This window comes from Phalangium opilio, unplaced genomic scaffold, assembly GCF_054372755.1.
Source record: "Phalangium opilio isolate 3A_F unplaced genomic scaffold, DU_Popi_V2 ptg001421l_1, whole genome shotgun sequence".
Taxonomy (NCBI): domain Eukaryota; kingdom Metazoa; phylum Arthropoda; class Arachnida; order Opiliones; family Phalangiidae; genus Phalangium; species Phalangium opilio.
The window spans coordinates 2106009-2122376 of NW_028324258.1; the positions used below are offsets into that span (position 1 = coordinate 2106009).

A 16368-nucleotide genomic window follows, 5' to 3' on the forward strand; every position below is an offset into this window, starting at 1 on the left:
CGCTCCCGGGTGGGCTCGAACCACCAACCTTTCGGTTTACAGCTGAACGCGCTAACCATAGCGCCACGCAAGCCCAATAATTAAATGTTCGTCAGAATTTGTGGAAAAACTCTTACTTTTTTCGTTACATCTGAGACCTCACAACACCGCTCTCGGGTGGGCTCGAACCACCAACCTTGTGAATAACAGCTGAGCGCGCTAACCATTGCCCCACGAAAGCCCAAAAATTAAATGGTCGTCAGGTATTGTGGAAAAACTTTGGCTTTGTACGTTACATTTGAGATCCCACAACACCGCTCCCGGGTGGGCTCGAACCTCCAACCTATTGGTTAACAGCTGAACGCATTAACCATTGCGCCACGGAAGCCCAAAAATTAAATGGTCGTCAGGTATTGTGGAAAAACTCTTGCTTTTTTCGTTATATCTGAGACCTTACAACACCGCTCTCGGGTGGGCTCGAACCACCAACCTTTTGAATAACAGCTGAGCGCGCTAACTATTGCGCCACGGAAGCCCAAAAATTAAATGATCATCAGGTATTGTAGTAACTTTCGCTTTGTACGTTACATTTGAGATCCCACAACACCGCTCCCGGGTGGGCTCGAACCACCAACCTATTGGTTAACAGCCGAACGCGCTAACCATTGAGCCACGAAAGCTCAGAAATTAAATGGTTGTCAGGTATTGTGAAAACGTTATGACTTTTCACGCTACATCTGAGACCCCACAACACCTCTCTAGGGTGGGCTCGAACGACCAATCTTTCGGTTAACAGCTGAACGCGCTAACCATTGCGCCACGGAAGCCCAATAATTAAATGTTCGTCAGAATTTGTGGAAAAACTCTTACTTTTTTCGTTACATCTGAGACCTCACAACACCGCTCTCGGGTGGGCTCGAACCACCAACCTTGTGAATAACAGCTGAGCGCGCTAACCATTGCCCCACGAAAGCCCAAAAATTAAATGGTCGTCAGGTATTGTGGAAAAACTTTGGCTTTGTACGTTACATTTGAGATCCCACAACACCGCTCCCGGGTGGGCTCGAACCTCCAACCTATTGGTTAACAGCTGAACGCATTAACCATTGCGCCACGGAAGCCCAAAAATTAAATGGTCGTCAGGTATTGTGCAAAAACCTTGACTTTTTACTTCACATCTGAGACGTAACAAACATTGCTCCCGGATGGGCTCGAACCACCAACCTATTGGTTAACAGCCGAACGCGCAAACCATTGAGCCACGGAAGCTCAGAAATTAAATGGTTGTCAAGTATTGTGGAAAAGTTTTGACTTTTTACGCTACATCTGAGACCCCACAACACCGCTCCCGGATGGGCTCGAACCACCAACCTTTCGATTAACAGCCGAACGCGCTAACCATTGCGCCACGGAAGCCCAAAAATTAAATGGTCGTCAGGTATTGTGGAAAAACTTTCGCTTTTTACGTTACAATTGAGACCCCACAACACCGCTTCCGGGTGGTCTCGAACCACCAACCTATTGGTTAACAGCCGAACGCGCAAAACATTGGGCCACGGAAGCTCAGAAATTAAATGGTTGTCACGTATTGTGGAAAAGTTTTGACTTTTTACGCTACATCTGAGTGAAAAAATTTCTTATTGAAAATTGAATTTTAACTGTTTTTTGAATGAATATCGTTACATTTGCTTGAATTAAAGCAAAAAGTACAAAAATAATGGTTTCAGTGGTTATATTTGAAAATAGTGAAGAATACTCAAAATGTGCTTCTCTGGCCGAGAAACGTCGATTTTGAAAATGTTATTAAAAATCGAGGTTCATTTTTATTTATTGATCAATCGAAATGAAATCACTTTTAATGAGTATTTTATAGGTAATTTATTTGAATTCGGTCAAATATTTGTCCAGAAAAAAATGCATTAAAAAGTGTACCGAAAAAATCGCATGTTTTTTTTCTTCAAGATGCAAAATCCGTGACAACTATTTCTTATTGGAAGTTGAATTTTAACAGTTTTTTGGATGAATATCGTTATATTTGCTTGAATTAAAGCAAAAAGTACAAAAATAATGGTTTCAATGGTTATATTTTAAAATAGTGAAAAAATTCTCAAAATGTTTTTCTCTGGCCGAGAAACGTCGATTTTGAAAATGTTATTAAAAATCGAGGTTCATTTTTATTTATTGATCAATCGAAATGAAATCACTTTTAATGAGTATTTTATAGGTAATTTATTTGAATTCGGTCAAACATTTGTCCAGAAAAAAATGCATTAAAAAGTGTACCGAAAAAATCGCATGTTTTTTTTCTTCAAGATACAAAATCCGTGACAACTATTTCTTATTGGAAGTTGAATTTTAACAGTTTTTTGGATGAATATCGTTATATTTGCTTGAATTAAAGCAAAAAGTACAAAAATAATGGTTTCAATGGTTATATTTTAAAATAGTGAAAAAATTCTCAAAATGTTTTTCTCTGGCCGAGAAACGTCGATTTTGAAAATGTTATTAAAAATCGAGGTTCATTTTTATTTATTGATCAATCGAAATGAAATCACTTTTAATGAGTATTTTATAGGTAATTTATTTGAATTCGGTCAAACATTTGTCCAGAAAAAAATGCATTAAAAAGTGTACCGAAAAAATCGCATGTTTTTTTCTTCAAGATACAAAATCCGTGACAACTATTTCTTATTGGAAATTGAATTTTAACAGTTTTTTGGATGAATATCGTTATATTTGCTTGAATTAAAGCAAAAAGTACAAAAATAATGGTTTCAATGGTTATATTTTAAAATAGTGAAAAAATTCTCAAAATGTTTTTCTCTGGCCGAGAAACGTCGATTTTGAAAATGTTATTTAAAATCGAGGTTCATTTTTATTTATTGATCAATCGAGATGAAATCACTTTTAATGAGTATTTTATAGGTAATTTATTTGAATTCGGTCAAACATTTGTCCAGAAAAAAATGCATTTAAAAGTGTACCGAAAAAATCGCATTTTTTTCTTCAAGATACAAAATCCGTGACAACGATTTCTTATTGAAAATTGAATTTGAACAGTTTTTTGAATGAATATCGTTATATTTGCTTGAATTAAAGCAAAAAGTACAAAAATAGTGGTTTCAGTGGTTATATTTTAAAATAGAGAAAAAATTCTCAAAATGTGCTTCTCGGACCGAGAAACGTCGATTTTGAAAATGTTATTAAAACTCGTGGTACATTTTTATTTATTGATCAATCGATATGAAATCACTTTTAATGAGTATTTTATAGGTAATAAAGCTGAATTCGGTCAAAAATTTGTCCAGAAAAAAAATCATTAAAAAGTGTACCGAAAAAATCGCATGTTTTTTTTCTTCAAGATACAAAATCCGTGACAACTATTTCTTATTGGAAGTTGAATTTTAACAGTTTTTTGGATGAATATCGTTATATTTGCTTGAATTAAAGCAAAAAGTACAAAAATAATGGTTTCAATGGTTATATTTTAAAATAGTGAAAAAATTCTCAAAATGTTTTTCTCTGGCCGAGAAACGTCGATTTTGAAAATGTTATTAAAAATCGAGGTTCATTTTTATTTATTGATCAATCGAAATGAAATCACTTTTAATGAGTATTTTATAGGTAATTTATTTGAATTCGGTCAAACATTTGTCCAGAAAAAAATGCATTAAAAAGTGTACCGAAAAATTCGCATGTTTTTTTTCTTCAAGATACAAAATCCGTGACAACGATTTCTTATTGAAAATTGAATTTCAACAGTTTTTTGAATGAATATCGTTATATTTGCTTGAATTAAAGCAAAAAGTACAAAAATAATGGTTTCAATGGTTATATTTTAAAATAGAGAAAAAATTCTCAAAATGTGCTTCACTGGCCGAGAAACGTCGATTTTGAAAATGTTATTAAAACTCGTGGTACATTTTTATTTATTGATCAATCGATATGAAATCACTTTTAATGAGTATTTTATAGGTAAATAAGCTGAATTCGGTCAAAAATTTGTCCAGTAAAAAGTTCATTAAAAAGTGTACCGAAAAAATCGCATGTTTTTTTCTTCAAGATACAAAATCCGTGACAACGATTTCTTATTGGAAATTGAATTTTAACAGTTTTTTGGATGAATATCGTTATATTTGCTTGAATTAAAGCAAAAAGTACAAAAATAATGGCTTCAATGGTTATATTTTAAAATAGTGAAAAAATTCTCAAAATGTGCTTCTCTGGCCGAGAAACGTCGATTTTGAAAATGTTATTAAAACTCGAGGTACATTTTTATTTATTGATCAATCGATATGAAATCACTTTTAATGAGTATTTTTTAGGTAAATAAGCTGAATTCGGTCAAAAATTTGTCCAGAAAAAAATTCATTAAAAAGTGTACCGAAAAAATCGCATGTTTTTTTTCTTCAAGATACAAAATCCGTGACAACGATTTCTTATTGAAAATTGAATTTGAACAGTTTTTTGAATGAATATCGTTATATTTGCTTGAATTAAAGCAAAAAGTACAAAAATAGTGGTTTCAGTGGTTATATTTTAAAATAGAGAAAAAATTCTCAAAATGTGCTTCTCTGACCGAGAAACGTCGATTTTGAAAATGTTATTAAAACTCGTGGTACATTTTTATTTATTGATCAATCGATATGAAATCACTTTTAATGAGTATTTTATAGGTAATAAAGCTGAATTCGGTCAAAAATTTGTCCAGAAAAAAAATCATTAAAAAGTGTACCGAAAAAATCGCATGTTTTTTTCTTCAAGATACAAAATCCGTGACAACTATTTCTTATTGGAAGTTGAATTTTAACAGTTTTTTGGATGAATATCGTTATATTTGCTTGAATTAAAGCAAAAAGTAGAAAAATAATGGTTTCAATGGTTATATTTTAAAATAGTGAAAAAATTCTCAAAATGTTTTTCTCTGGCCGAGAAACGTCGATTTTGAAAATGTTATTAAATATCGAGGTTCATTTTTATTTATTGATCAATCGAAATGAAATCACTTTTAATGAGTATTTTATAGGTAATTTATTTGAATTCGGTCAAACATTTGTCCAGAAAAAAATGCATTAAAAAGTGTACCGAAAAATTCGCATGTTTTTTTTCTTCAAGATACAAAATCCGTGACAACGATTTCTTATTGAAAATTGAATTTCAACACTTTTTTGAATGAATATCGTTATATTTGCTTGAATTAAAGCAAAAAGTACAAAAATAATGGTTTCAATGGTTATATTTTAAAATAGAGAAAAAATTCTCAAAATGTGCTTCACTGGCCGAGAAACGTCGATTTTGAAAATGTTATTAAAACTCGTGGTACATTTTTATTTATTGATCAATCGATATGAAATCACTTTTAATGAGTATTTTATAGGTAAATAAGCTGAATTCGGTCAAAAATTTGTCCAGTAAAAAGTTCATTAAAAAGTGTACCGAAAAAATCGCATGTTTTTTTCTTCAAGATACAAAATCCGTGACAACGATTTCTTATTGGAAATTGAATTTTAACAGTTTTTTGGATGAATATCGTTATATTTGCTTGAATTAAAGCAAAAAGTACAAAAATAATGGCTTCAATGGTTATATTTTAAAATAGTGAAAAAATTCTCAAAATGTGCTTCTCTGGCCGAGAAACGTCGATTTTGAAAATGTTATTAAAACTCGAGGTACATTTTTATTTATTGATCAATCGATATGAAATCACTTTTAATGAGTATTTTTTAGGTAAATAAGCTGAATTCGGTCAAAAATTTGTCCAGAAAAAAATTCATTAAAAAGTGTACCGAAAAAATCGCATGTTTTTTTTCTTCAAGATACAAAATCCGTGACAACGATTTCTTATTGAAAATTGAATTTGAACAGTTTTTTGAATGAATATCGTTATATTTGCTTGAATTAAAGCAAAAAGTACAAAAATAATGGTTTCAATGGTTATATTTTAAAATAGTGAAAAAATTCTCAAAATGTTTTTCTCTGGCCGAGAAACGTCGATTTTGAAAATGTTATTTAAAATCGAGGTTCATTTTTATTTATTGATCAATCGAGATGAAATCACTTTTAATGAGTATTTTATAGGTAATTTATTTGAATTCGGTCAAACATTTGTCCAGAAAAAAATGCATTTAAAAGTGTACCGAAAAAATCGCATTTTTTTCTTCAAGATACAAAATCCGTGACAACGATTTCTTATTGAAAATTGAATTTGAACAGTTTTTTGAATGAATATCGTTATATTTGCTTGAATTAAAGCAAAAAGTACAAAAATAGTGGTTTCAGTGGTTATATTTTAAAATAGAGAAAAAATTCTCAAAATGTGCTTCTCGGACCGAGAAACGTCGATTTTGAAAATGTTATTAAAACTCGTGGTACATTTTTATTTATTGATCAATCGATATGAAATCACTTTTAATGAGTATTTTATAGGTAATAAAGCTGAATTCGGTCAAAAATTTGTCCAGAAAAAAAATCATTAAAAAGTGTACCGAAAAAATCGCATGTTTTTTTTCTTCAAGATACAAAATCCGTGACAACTATTTCTTATTGGAAGTTGAATTTTAACAGTTTTTTGGATGAATATCGTTATATTTGCTTGAATTAAAGCAAAAAGTACAAAAATAATGGTTTCAATGGTTATATTTTAAAATAGTGAAAAAATTCTCAAAATGTTTTTCTCTGGCCGAGAAACGTCGATTTTGAAAATGTTATTAAAAATCGAGGTTCATTTTTATTTATTGATCAATCGAAATGAAATCACTTTTAATGAGTATTTTATAGGTAATTTATTTGAATTCGGTCAAACATTTGTCCAGAAAAAAATGCATTAAAAAGTGTACCGAAAAATTCGCATGTTTTTTTTCTTCAAGATACAAAATCCGTGACAACGATTTCTTATTGAAAATTGAATTTCAACAGTTTTTTGAATGAATATCGTTATATTTGCTTGAATTAAAGCAAAAAGTACAAAAATAATGGTTTCAATGGTTATATTTTAAAATAGAGAAAAAATTCTCAAAATGTGCTTCACTGGCCGAGAAACGTCGATTTTGAAAATGTTATTAAAACTCGTGGTACATTTTTATTTATTGATCAATCGATATGAAATCACTTTTAATGAGTATTTTATAGGTAAATAAGCTGAATTCGGTCAAAAATTTGTCCAGTAAAAAGTTCATTAAAAAGTGTACCGAAAAAATCGCATGTTTTTTTCTTCAAGATACAAAATCCGTGACAACGATTTCTTATTGGAAATTGAATTTTAACAGTTTTTTGGATGAATATCGTTATATTTGCTTGAATTAAAGCAAAAAGTACAAAAATAATGGCTTCAATGGTTATATTTTAAAATAGTGAAAAAATTCTCAAAATGTGCTTCTCTGGCCGAGAAACGTCGATTTTGAAAATGTTATTAAAACTCGAGGTACATTTTTATTTATTGATCAATCGATATGAAATCACTTTTAATGAGTATTTTTTAGGTAAATAAGCTGAATTCGGTCAAAAATTTGTCCAGAAAAAAATTCATTAAAAAGTGTACCGAAAAAATCGCATGTTTTTTTTCTTCAAGATACAAAATCCGTGACAACGATTTCTTATTGAAAATTGAATTTGAACAGTTTTTTGAATGAATATCGTTATATTTGCTTGAATTAAAGCAAAAAGTACAAAAATAGTGGTTTCAGTGGTTATATTTTAAAATAGAGAAAAAATTCTCAAAATGTGCTTCTCTGACCGAGAAACGTCGATTTTGAAAATGTTATTAAAACTCGTGGTACATTTTTATTTATTGATCAATCGATATGAAATCACTTTTAATGAGTATTTTATAGGTAATAAAGCTGAATTCGGTCAAAAATTTGTCCAGAAAAAAAATCATTAAAAAGTGTACCGAAAAAATCGCATGTTTTTTTCTTCAAGATACAAAATCCGTGACAACTATTTCTTATTGGAAGTTGAATTTTAACAGTTTTTTGGATGAATATCGTTATATTTGCTTGAATTAAAGCAAAAAGTAGAAAAATAATGGTTTCAATGGTTATATTTTAAAATAGTGAAAAAATTCTCAAAATGTTTTTCTCTGGCCGAGAAACGTCGATTTTGAAAATGTTATTAAATATCGAGGTTCATTTTTATTTATTGATCAATCGAAATGAAATCACTTTTAATGAGTATTTTATAGGTAATTTATTTGAATTCGGTCAAACATTTGTCCAGAAAAAAATGCATTAAAAAGTGTACCGAAAAATTCGCATGTTTTTTTTCTTCAAGATACAAAATCCGTGACAACGATTTCTTATTGAAAATTGAATTTCAACACTTTTTTGAATGAATATCGTTATATTTGCTTGAATTAAAGCAAAAAGTACAAAAATAATGGTTTCAATGGTTATATTTTAAAATAGAGAAAAAATTCTCAAAATGTGCTTCACTGGCCGAGAAACGTCGATTTTGAAAATGTTATTAAAACTCGTGGTACATTTTTATTTATTGATCAATCGATATGAAATCACTTTTAATGAGTATTTTATAGGTAAATAAGCTGAATTCGGTCAAAAATTTGTCCAGTAAAAAGTTCATTAAAAAGTGTACCGAAAAAATCGCATGTTTTTTTCTTCAAGATACAAAATCCGTGACAACGATTTCTTATTGGAAATTGAATTTTAACAGTTTTTTGGATGAATATCGTTATATTTGCTTGAATTAAAGCAAAAAGTACAAAAATAATGGCTTCAATGGTTATATTTTAAAATAGTGAAAAAATTCTCAAAATGTGCTTCTCTGGCCGAGAAACGTCGATTTTGAAAATGTTATTAAAACTCGAGGTACATTTTTATTTATTGATCAATCGATATGAAATCACTTTTAATGAGTATTTTTTAGGTAAATAAGCTGAATTCGGTCAAAAATTTGTCCAGAAAAAAATTCATTAAAAAGTGTACCGAAAAAATCGCATGTTTTTTTTCTTCAAGATACAAAATCCGTGACAACGATTTCTTATTGAAAATTGAATTTGAACAGTTTTTTGAATGAATATCGTTATATTTGCTTGAATTAAAGCAAAAAGTACAAAAATAGTGGTTTCAGTGGTTATATTTTAAAATAGAGAAAAAATTCTCAAAATGTGCTTCTCTGACCGAGAAACGTCGATTTTGAAAATGTTATTAAAACTCGTGGTACATTTTTATTTATTGATCAATCGATATGAAATCACTTTTAATGAGTATTTTATAGGTAATAAAGCTGAATTCGGTCAAAAATTTGTCCAGAAAAAAAATCATTAAAAAGTGTACCGAAAAAATCGCATGTTTTTTTCTTCAAGATACAAAATCCGTGACAACTATTTCTTATTGGAAGTTGAATTTTAACAGTTTTTTGGATGAATATCGTTATATTTGCTTGAATTAAAGCAAAAAGTAGAAAAATAATGGTTTCAATGGTTATATTTTAAAATAGTGAAAAAATTCTCAAAATGTTTTTCTCTGGCCGAGAAACGTCGATTTTGAAAATGTTATTAAATATCGAGGTTCATTTTTATTTATTGATCAATCGAAATGAAATCACTTTTAATGAGTATTTTATAGGTAATTTATTTGAATTCGGTCAAACATTTGTCCAGAAAAAAATGCATTAAAAAGTGTACCGAAAAATTCGCATGTTTTTTTTCTTCAAGATACAAAATCCGTGACAACGATTTCTTATTGAAAATTGAATTTCAACACTTTTTTGAATGAATATCGTTATATTTGCTTGAATTAAAGCAAAAAGTACAAAAATAATGGTTTCAATGGTTATATTTTAAAATAGAGAAAAAATTCTCAAAATGTGCTTCACTGGCCGAGAAACGTCGATTTTGAAAATGTTATTAAAACTCGTGGTACATTTTTATTTATTGATCAATCGATATGAAATCACTTTTAATGAGTATTTTATAGGTAAATAAGCTGAATTCGGTCAAAAATTTGTCCAGTAAAAAGTTCATTAAAAAGTGTACCGAAAAAATCGCATGTTTTTTTCTTCAAGATACAAAATCCGTGACAACGATTTCTTATTGGAAATTGAATTTTAACAGTTTTTGGATGAATATCGTTATATTTGCTTGAATTAAAGCAAAAAGTACAAAAATAATGGCTTCAATGGTTATATTTTAAAATAGTGAAAAAATTCTCAAAATGTGCTTCTCTGGCCGAGAAACGTCGATTTTGAAAATGTTATTAAAAATCGAGGTTCATTTTTATTTATTGATCAATCGAAATGAAATCACTTTTAATGAGTATTTTATAGGTAATTTATTTGAATTCGGTCAAACATTTGTCCAGAAAAAAATGCATTAAAAAGTGTACCGAAAAATTCGCATGTTTTTTTTCTTCAAGATACAAAATCCGTGACAACGATTTCTTATTGAAAATTGAATTTGAACAGTTTTTTGAATGAATATCGTTATATTTGCTTGAATTAAAGCAAAAAGTACAAAAATAATGGTTTCAATGGTTATATTTTAAAATAGAGAAAAAATTCTCAAAATGTGCTTCACTGGCCGAGAAACGTCGATTTTGAAAATGTTATTAAAACTCGTGTCACATTTTTATTTGTTGATCAATCGATATGAAATCACTTTTAATGAGTATTTTTTAGGTAAATAAGCTGAATTCGGTCAAAAATTTGTCCAGAAAAAAATTCATTAAAAAGTGTACCGAAAAAATCGCATGTTTTTTTTCTTCAAGATACAAAATCCGTGACAACGATTTCTTATTGGAAATTGAATTTTAACAGTTTTTTGGATGAATATCGTTATATTTGCTTGAATTAAAGCAAAAAGTACAAAAATAATGGTTTCAGTGGTTATATTTTAAAATAGTGAAAAAATTCTCAAAATGTGCTTCTCTGGCCGAGAAACGTCGATTTTGAAAATGTTATTAAAACTCGAGGTTCATTTTTATTTATTGATCAATCGAAATGAAATCACTTTTAATGAGTATTTTATAGGTAATTTATTTGAATTCGGTCAAATATTTGTCCAGAAAAAAATGCATTAAAAAGTGTACCGAAAAAATCGCATGTTTTTTTTCTTCAAGATGCAAAATCCGTGACAACTATTTCTTATTGGAAGTTGAATTTTAACAGTTTTTTGGATGAATATCGTTATATTTGCTTGAATTAAAGCAAAAAGTACAAAAATAATGGTTTCAATGGTTATATTTTAAAATAGTGAAAAAATTCTCAAAATGTGCTTCTCTGGCCGAGAAACGTCGATTTTGAAAATGTTATTAAAAATAAAGGTACATTTTTATTTATTGATCAATCAATATGAAATCACTTTTAATGAGTATTTTATAGGTAATAAAGCTGAATTCGGTCAAAAATTTGTCCAGAAAAAAATCATTAAAAAGTGTACCGAAAAAATCGCATGTTTTTTTTCTTCAAGATACAAAATCCGTGACAACTATTTCTTATTGGAAATTGAATTTTAACAGTTTTTTGGATGAATATCGTTATATTTGCTTGAATTAAAGCAAAAAGTACAAAAATAATGGTTTCAATGGTTATATTTTAAAATAGTGAAAAAATTCTCAAAATGTTTTTCTCTGGCCGAGAAACGTCGATTTTGAAAATGTTATTAAAAATCGAGGTTCATTTTTATTTATTGATCAATCGAGATGAAATCACTTTTAATGAGTATTTTATAGGTAATTTATTTGAATTCGGTCAAACATTTGTCCAGAAAAAAATGCATTTAAAAGTGTACCGAAAAAATCGCATTTTTTTCTTCAAGATACAAAATCCGTGACAACGATTTCTTATTGAAAATTGAATTTGAACAGTTTTTTGAATGAATATCGTTATATTTGCTTGAATTAAAGCAAAAAGTACAAAAATAGTGGTTTCAGTGGTTATATTTTAAAATAGAGAAAAAATTCTCAAAATGTGCTTCTCTGACCGAGAAACGTCGATTTTGAAAATGTTATTAAAACTCGTGGTACATTTTTATTTATTGATCAATCGATATGAAATCACTTTTAATGAGTATTTTATAGGTAATAAAGCTGAATTCGGTCAAAAATTTGTCCAGAAAAAAAATCATTAAAAAGTGTACCGAAAAAATCGCATGTTTTTTTTCTTCAAGATACAAAATCCGTGACAACTATTTCTTATTGGAAGTTGAATTTTAACAGTTTTTGGATGAATATCGTTATATTTGCTTGAATTAAAGCAAAAAGTACAAAAATAATGGTTTCAATGGTTATATTTTAAAATAGTGAAAAAATTCTCAAAATGTTTTTCTCTGGCCGAGAAACGTCGATTTTGAAAATGTTATTAAAAATCGAGGTTCATTTTTATTTATTGATCAATCGAAATGAAATCACTTTTAATGAGTATTTTATAGGTAATTTATTTGAATTCGGTCAAACATTTGTCCAGAAAAAAATGCATTAAAAAGTGTACCGAAAAATTCGCATGTTTTTTTTCTTCAAGATACAAAATCCGTGACAACGATTTCTTATTGAAAATTGAATTTCAACAGTTTTTTGAATGAATATCGTTATATTTGCTTGAATTAAAGCAAAAAGTACAAAAATAATGGTTTCAATGGTTATATTTTAAAATAGAGAAAAAATTCTCAAAATGTGCTTCACTGGCCGAGAAACGTCGATTTTGAAAATGTTATTAAAACTCGTGGTACATTTTTATTTATTGATCAATCGATATGAAATCACTTTTAATGAGTATTTTATAGGTAAATAAGCTGAATTCGGTCAAAAATTTGTCCAGTAAAAAGTTCATTAAAAAGTGTACCGAAAAAATCGCATGTTTTTTTCTTCAAGATACAAAATCCGTGACAACGATTTCTTATTGGAAATTGAATTTTAACAGTTTTTTGGATGAATATCGTTATATTTGCTTGAATTAAAGCAAAAAGTACAAAAATAATGGCTTCAATGGTTATATTTTAAAATAGTGAAAAAATTCTCAAAATGTGCTTCTCTGGCCGAGAAACGTCGATTTTGAAAATGTTATTAAAACTCGAGGTACATTTTTATTTATTGATCAATCGATATGAAATCACTTTTAATGAGTATTTTTTAGGTAAATAAGCTGAATTCGGTCAAAAATTTGTCCAGAAAAAAATTCATTAAAAAGTGTACCGAAAAAATCGCATGTTTTTTTTCTTCAAGATACAAAATCCGTGACAACGATTTCTTATTGAAAATTGAATTTGAACAGTTTTTTGAATGAATATCGTTATATTTGCTTGAATTAAAGCAAAAAGTACAAAAATAGTGGTTTCAGTGGTTATATTTTAAAATAGAGAAAAAATTCTCAAAATGTGCTTCTCTGACCGAGAAACGTCGATTTTGAAAATGTTATTAAAACTCGTGGTACATTTTTATTTATTGATCAATCGATATGAAATCACTTTTAATGAGTATTTTATAGGTAATAAAGCTGAATTCGGTCAAAAATTTGTCCAGAAAAAAAATCATTAAAAAGTGTACCGAAAAAATCGCATGTTTTTTTCTTCAAGATACAAAATCCGTGACAACGATTTCTTATTGGAAATTGAATTTTAACAGTTTTTTGGAGGAATATCGTTATATTTGCTTGAATTAAAGCAAAAAGTACAAAAATAATGGCTTCAATGGTTATATTTTAAAATAGTGAAAAAATTCTCAAAATGTGCTTCTCTGGCCGAGAAACGTCGATTTTGAAAATGTTATTAAAAATCGAGGTTCATTTTTATTTATTGATCAATCGAAATGAAATCACTTTTAATGAGTATTTTATAGGTAATTTATTTGAATTCGGTCAAACATTTGTCCAGAAAAAAATGCATTAAAAAGTGTACCGAAAAATTCGCATGTTTTTTTTCTTCAAGATACAAAATCCGTGACAACGATTTCTTATTGAAAATTGAATTTCAACAGTTTTTTGAATGAATATCGTTATATTTGCTTGAATTAAAGCAAAAAGTACAAAAATAATGGTTTCAATGGTTATATTTTAAAATAGAGAAAAAATTCTCAAAATGTGCTTCACTGGCCGAGAAACGTCGATTTTGAAAATGTTATTAAAACTCGTGTCACATTTTTATTTGTTGATCAATCGATATGAAATCACTTTTAATGAGTATTTTATAGGTAAATAAGCTGAATTCGGTCAAAAATTTGTCCAGTAAAAAATTCATTAAAAAGTGTACCGAAAAAATCGCATGTTTTTTTTCTTCAAGATACAAAATCCGTGACAACGATTTCTTATTGGAAATTGAATTTTAACAGTTTTTTGGATGAATATCGTTATATTTGCTTGAATTAAAGCAAAAAGTACAAAAATAATGGTTTCAGTGGTTATATTTTAAAATAGTGAAAAAATTCTCAAAATGTGCTTCTCTGGCCGAGAAACGTCGATTTTGAAAATGTTATTAAAACTCGAGGTACATTTTTATTTATTGATCAATCGATATGAAATCACTTTTAATGAGTATTTTTTAGGTAAATAAGCTGAATTCGGTCAAAAATTTGTCCAGAAAAAAATTCATTAAAAAGTGTACCGAAAAAATCGCATGTTTTTTTTCTTCAAGATACAAAATCCGTGACAACTATTTCTTATTGGAAATTGAATTTTAACAGTTTTTTGGATGAATATCGTTATATTTGCTTGAATTAAAGCAAAAAGTACAAAAATAATGGTTTCAATGGTTATATTTTAAAATAGTGAAAAAATTCTCAAAATGTTTTTCTCTGGCCGAGAAACGTCGATTTTGAAAATGTTATTAAAAATCGAGGTTCATTTTTATTTATTGATCAATCGAGATGAAATCACTTTTAATGAGTATTTTATAGGTAATTTATTTGAATTCGGTCAAACATTTGTCCAGAAAAAAATGCATTTAAAAGTGTACCGAAAAAATCGCATTTTTTTTCTTCAAGATACAAAATCCGTGACAACGATTTCTTATTGAAAATTGAATTTGAACAGTTTTTTGAATGAATATCGTTATATTTGCTTGAATTAAAGCAAAAAGTACAAAAATAGTGGTTTCAGTGGTTATATTTTAAAATAGAGAAAAAATTCTCAAAATGTGCTTCTCTGGCCGAGAAACGTCGATTTTGAAAATGTTATTAAAACTCGTGGTACATTTTTATTTATTGATCAATCGATATGAAATCACTTTTAATGAGTATTTTATAGGTAAATAAGCTGAATTCGGTCAAAAATTTGTCCAGTAAAAAATTCATTAAAAAGTGTACCGAAAAAATCGCATGTTTTTTTTCTTCAAGATAGAAAATCCGTGACAACGATTTCTTATTGGAAATTGAATTTTAACAGTTTTTTGGATGAATATCGTTATATTTGCTTGAATTAAAGCAAAAAGTACAAAAATAATGGTTTCAGTGGTTATATTTTAAAATAGTGAAAAAATTCTCAAAAGCAAACATGTTTTCTTATTGTTATTGTTTTATAATGATGAAGGTTAATTTGTCTCACTTAATTTAAATTCGAATTATTAACTAGCACTCTCGGCAACGACCATATCACGCTGAATACACCGGTTCTCGTCCTATCACCGAAGTTAAGCAGCGACGAGCGCAGTCAGTACTTGGGAGGGAAACCACTTAGGAACACTGCGTGCCGTTGGCTTTTTCACTTTTTTTCTTCTTTTAAATTCCAATAGATATGAAAAAAGCAAACATATCTTCCTTTTGTTATTGTTTTATAAAGATGAAGGTTAATTAATTTCAAATTATTAACTAGCACTCTCGGCAACGGCCATATCACGCTGAATACACCGGTTCTCGTCCGATCACCGAAGTTAAGCAGCGTCGAGTGCAGTCATTACTTGGAAGGGAGACCACTTAGGAACACTGCGTGCCGTTGGCTTTTTCACTTTTTTTTTCCTCTTTTAAATTTTAATAGATATGAAAAAAGCAAACATGTTTTCTTATTGTTATTGTTTTAAAATTATGAAGGTGAATTTGTCTCACTTAATTTAAATTCGAATTATTAACTAGCACTCTCGGCAACGACCATATCACGCTGAAAACACCGGTTCTCGTCCGATCACCGAAGTTAAGCAGCGTCGACCGCATACAGTACTTGGGAGGGAGAACACTTAGGAACACTGCGTGCCGTTGGCTTTTTCACTTTTTTTTCCTCTTTTAAATTCCAATAGATATGAAAAAAGCAAACTTATCTTCTTTTTGTTATTGTTTTATAAAGATGAAAGTAAATTAAATTCAAATTATTAACTAGCACTCTCGGCAACGGCCATATCACGCTGAATACACCTATAATACACCCAGCTTATTTACCTATAAAATACTCATTAAAAGTGATTTCATATCGATTGATCAATAAATAAAAATGTACCACGAGTTTTAATAACATTTTCAA

The 16368-nt window shown here is 28.9% G+C and overlaps 1 non-coding gene and 3 pseudogenes across 1 annotated transcript; 3 read left to right on the top strand and 1 right to left on the bottom strand.

The window, feature by feature from the left end:
- On the bottom strand, positions 1–73 carry TRNAY-GUA (transfer RNA tyrosine (anticodon GUA)). Its single transcript has one exon. It is a non-coding gene; the product is annotated as a tRNA-Tyr (tRNA).
- Positions 74–15496: 15423 nt separating this feature from the next.
- On the top strand, positions 15497–15615 carry LOC149583494 (5S ribosomal RNA; annotated as a pseudogene).
- Positions 15616–15736: 121 nt separating this feature from the next.
- On the top strand, positions 15737–15855 carry LOC149583495 (5S ribosomal RNA; annotated as a pseudogene).
- Positions 15856–15993: 138 nt separating this feature from the next.
- Positions 15994–16112, top strand: LOC149583496 (5S ribosomal RNA; annotated as a pseudogene).
- The last annotated feature ends 256 nt before the right edge of the window (positions 16113–16368 follow it).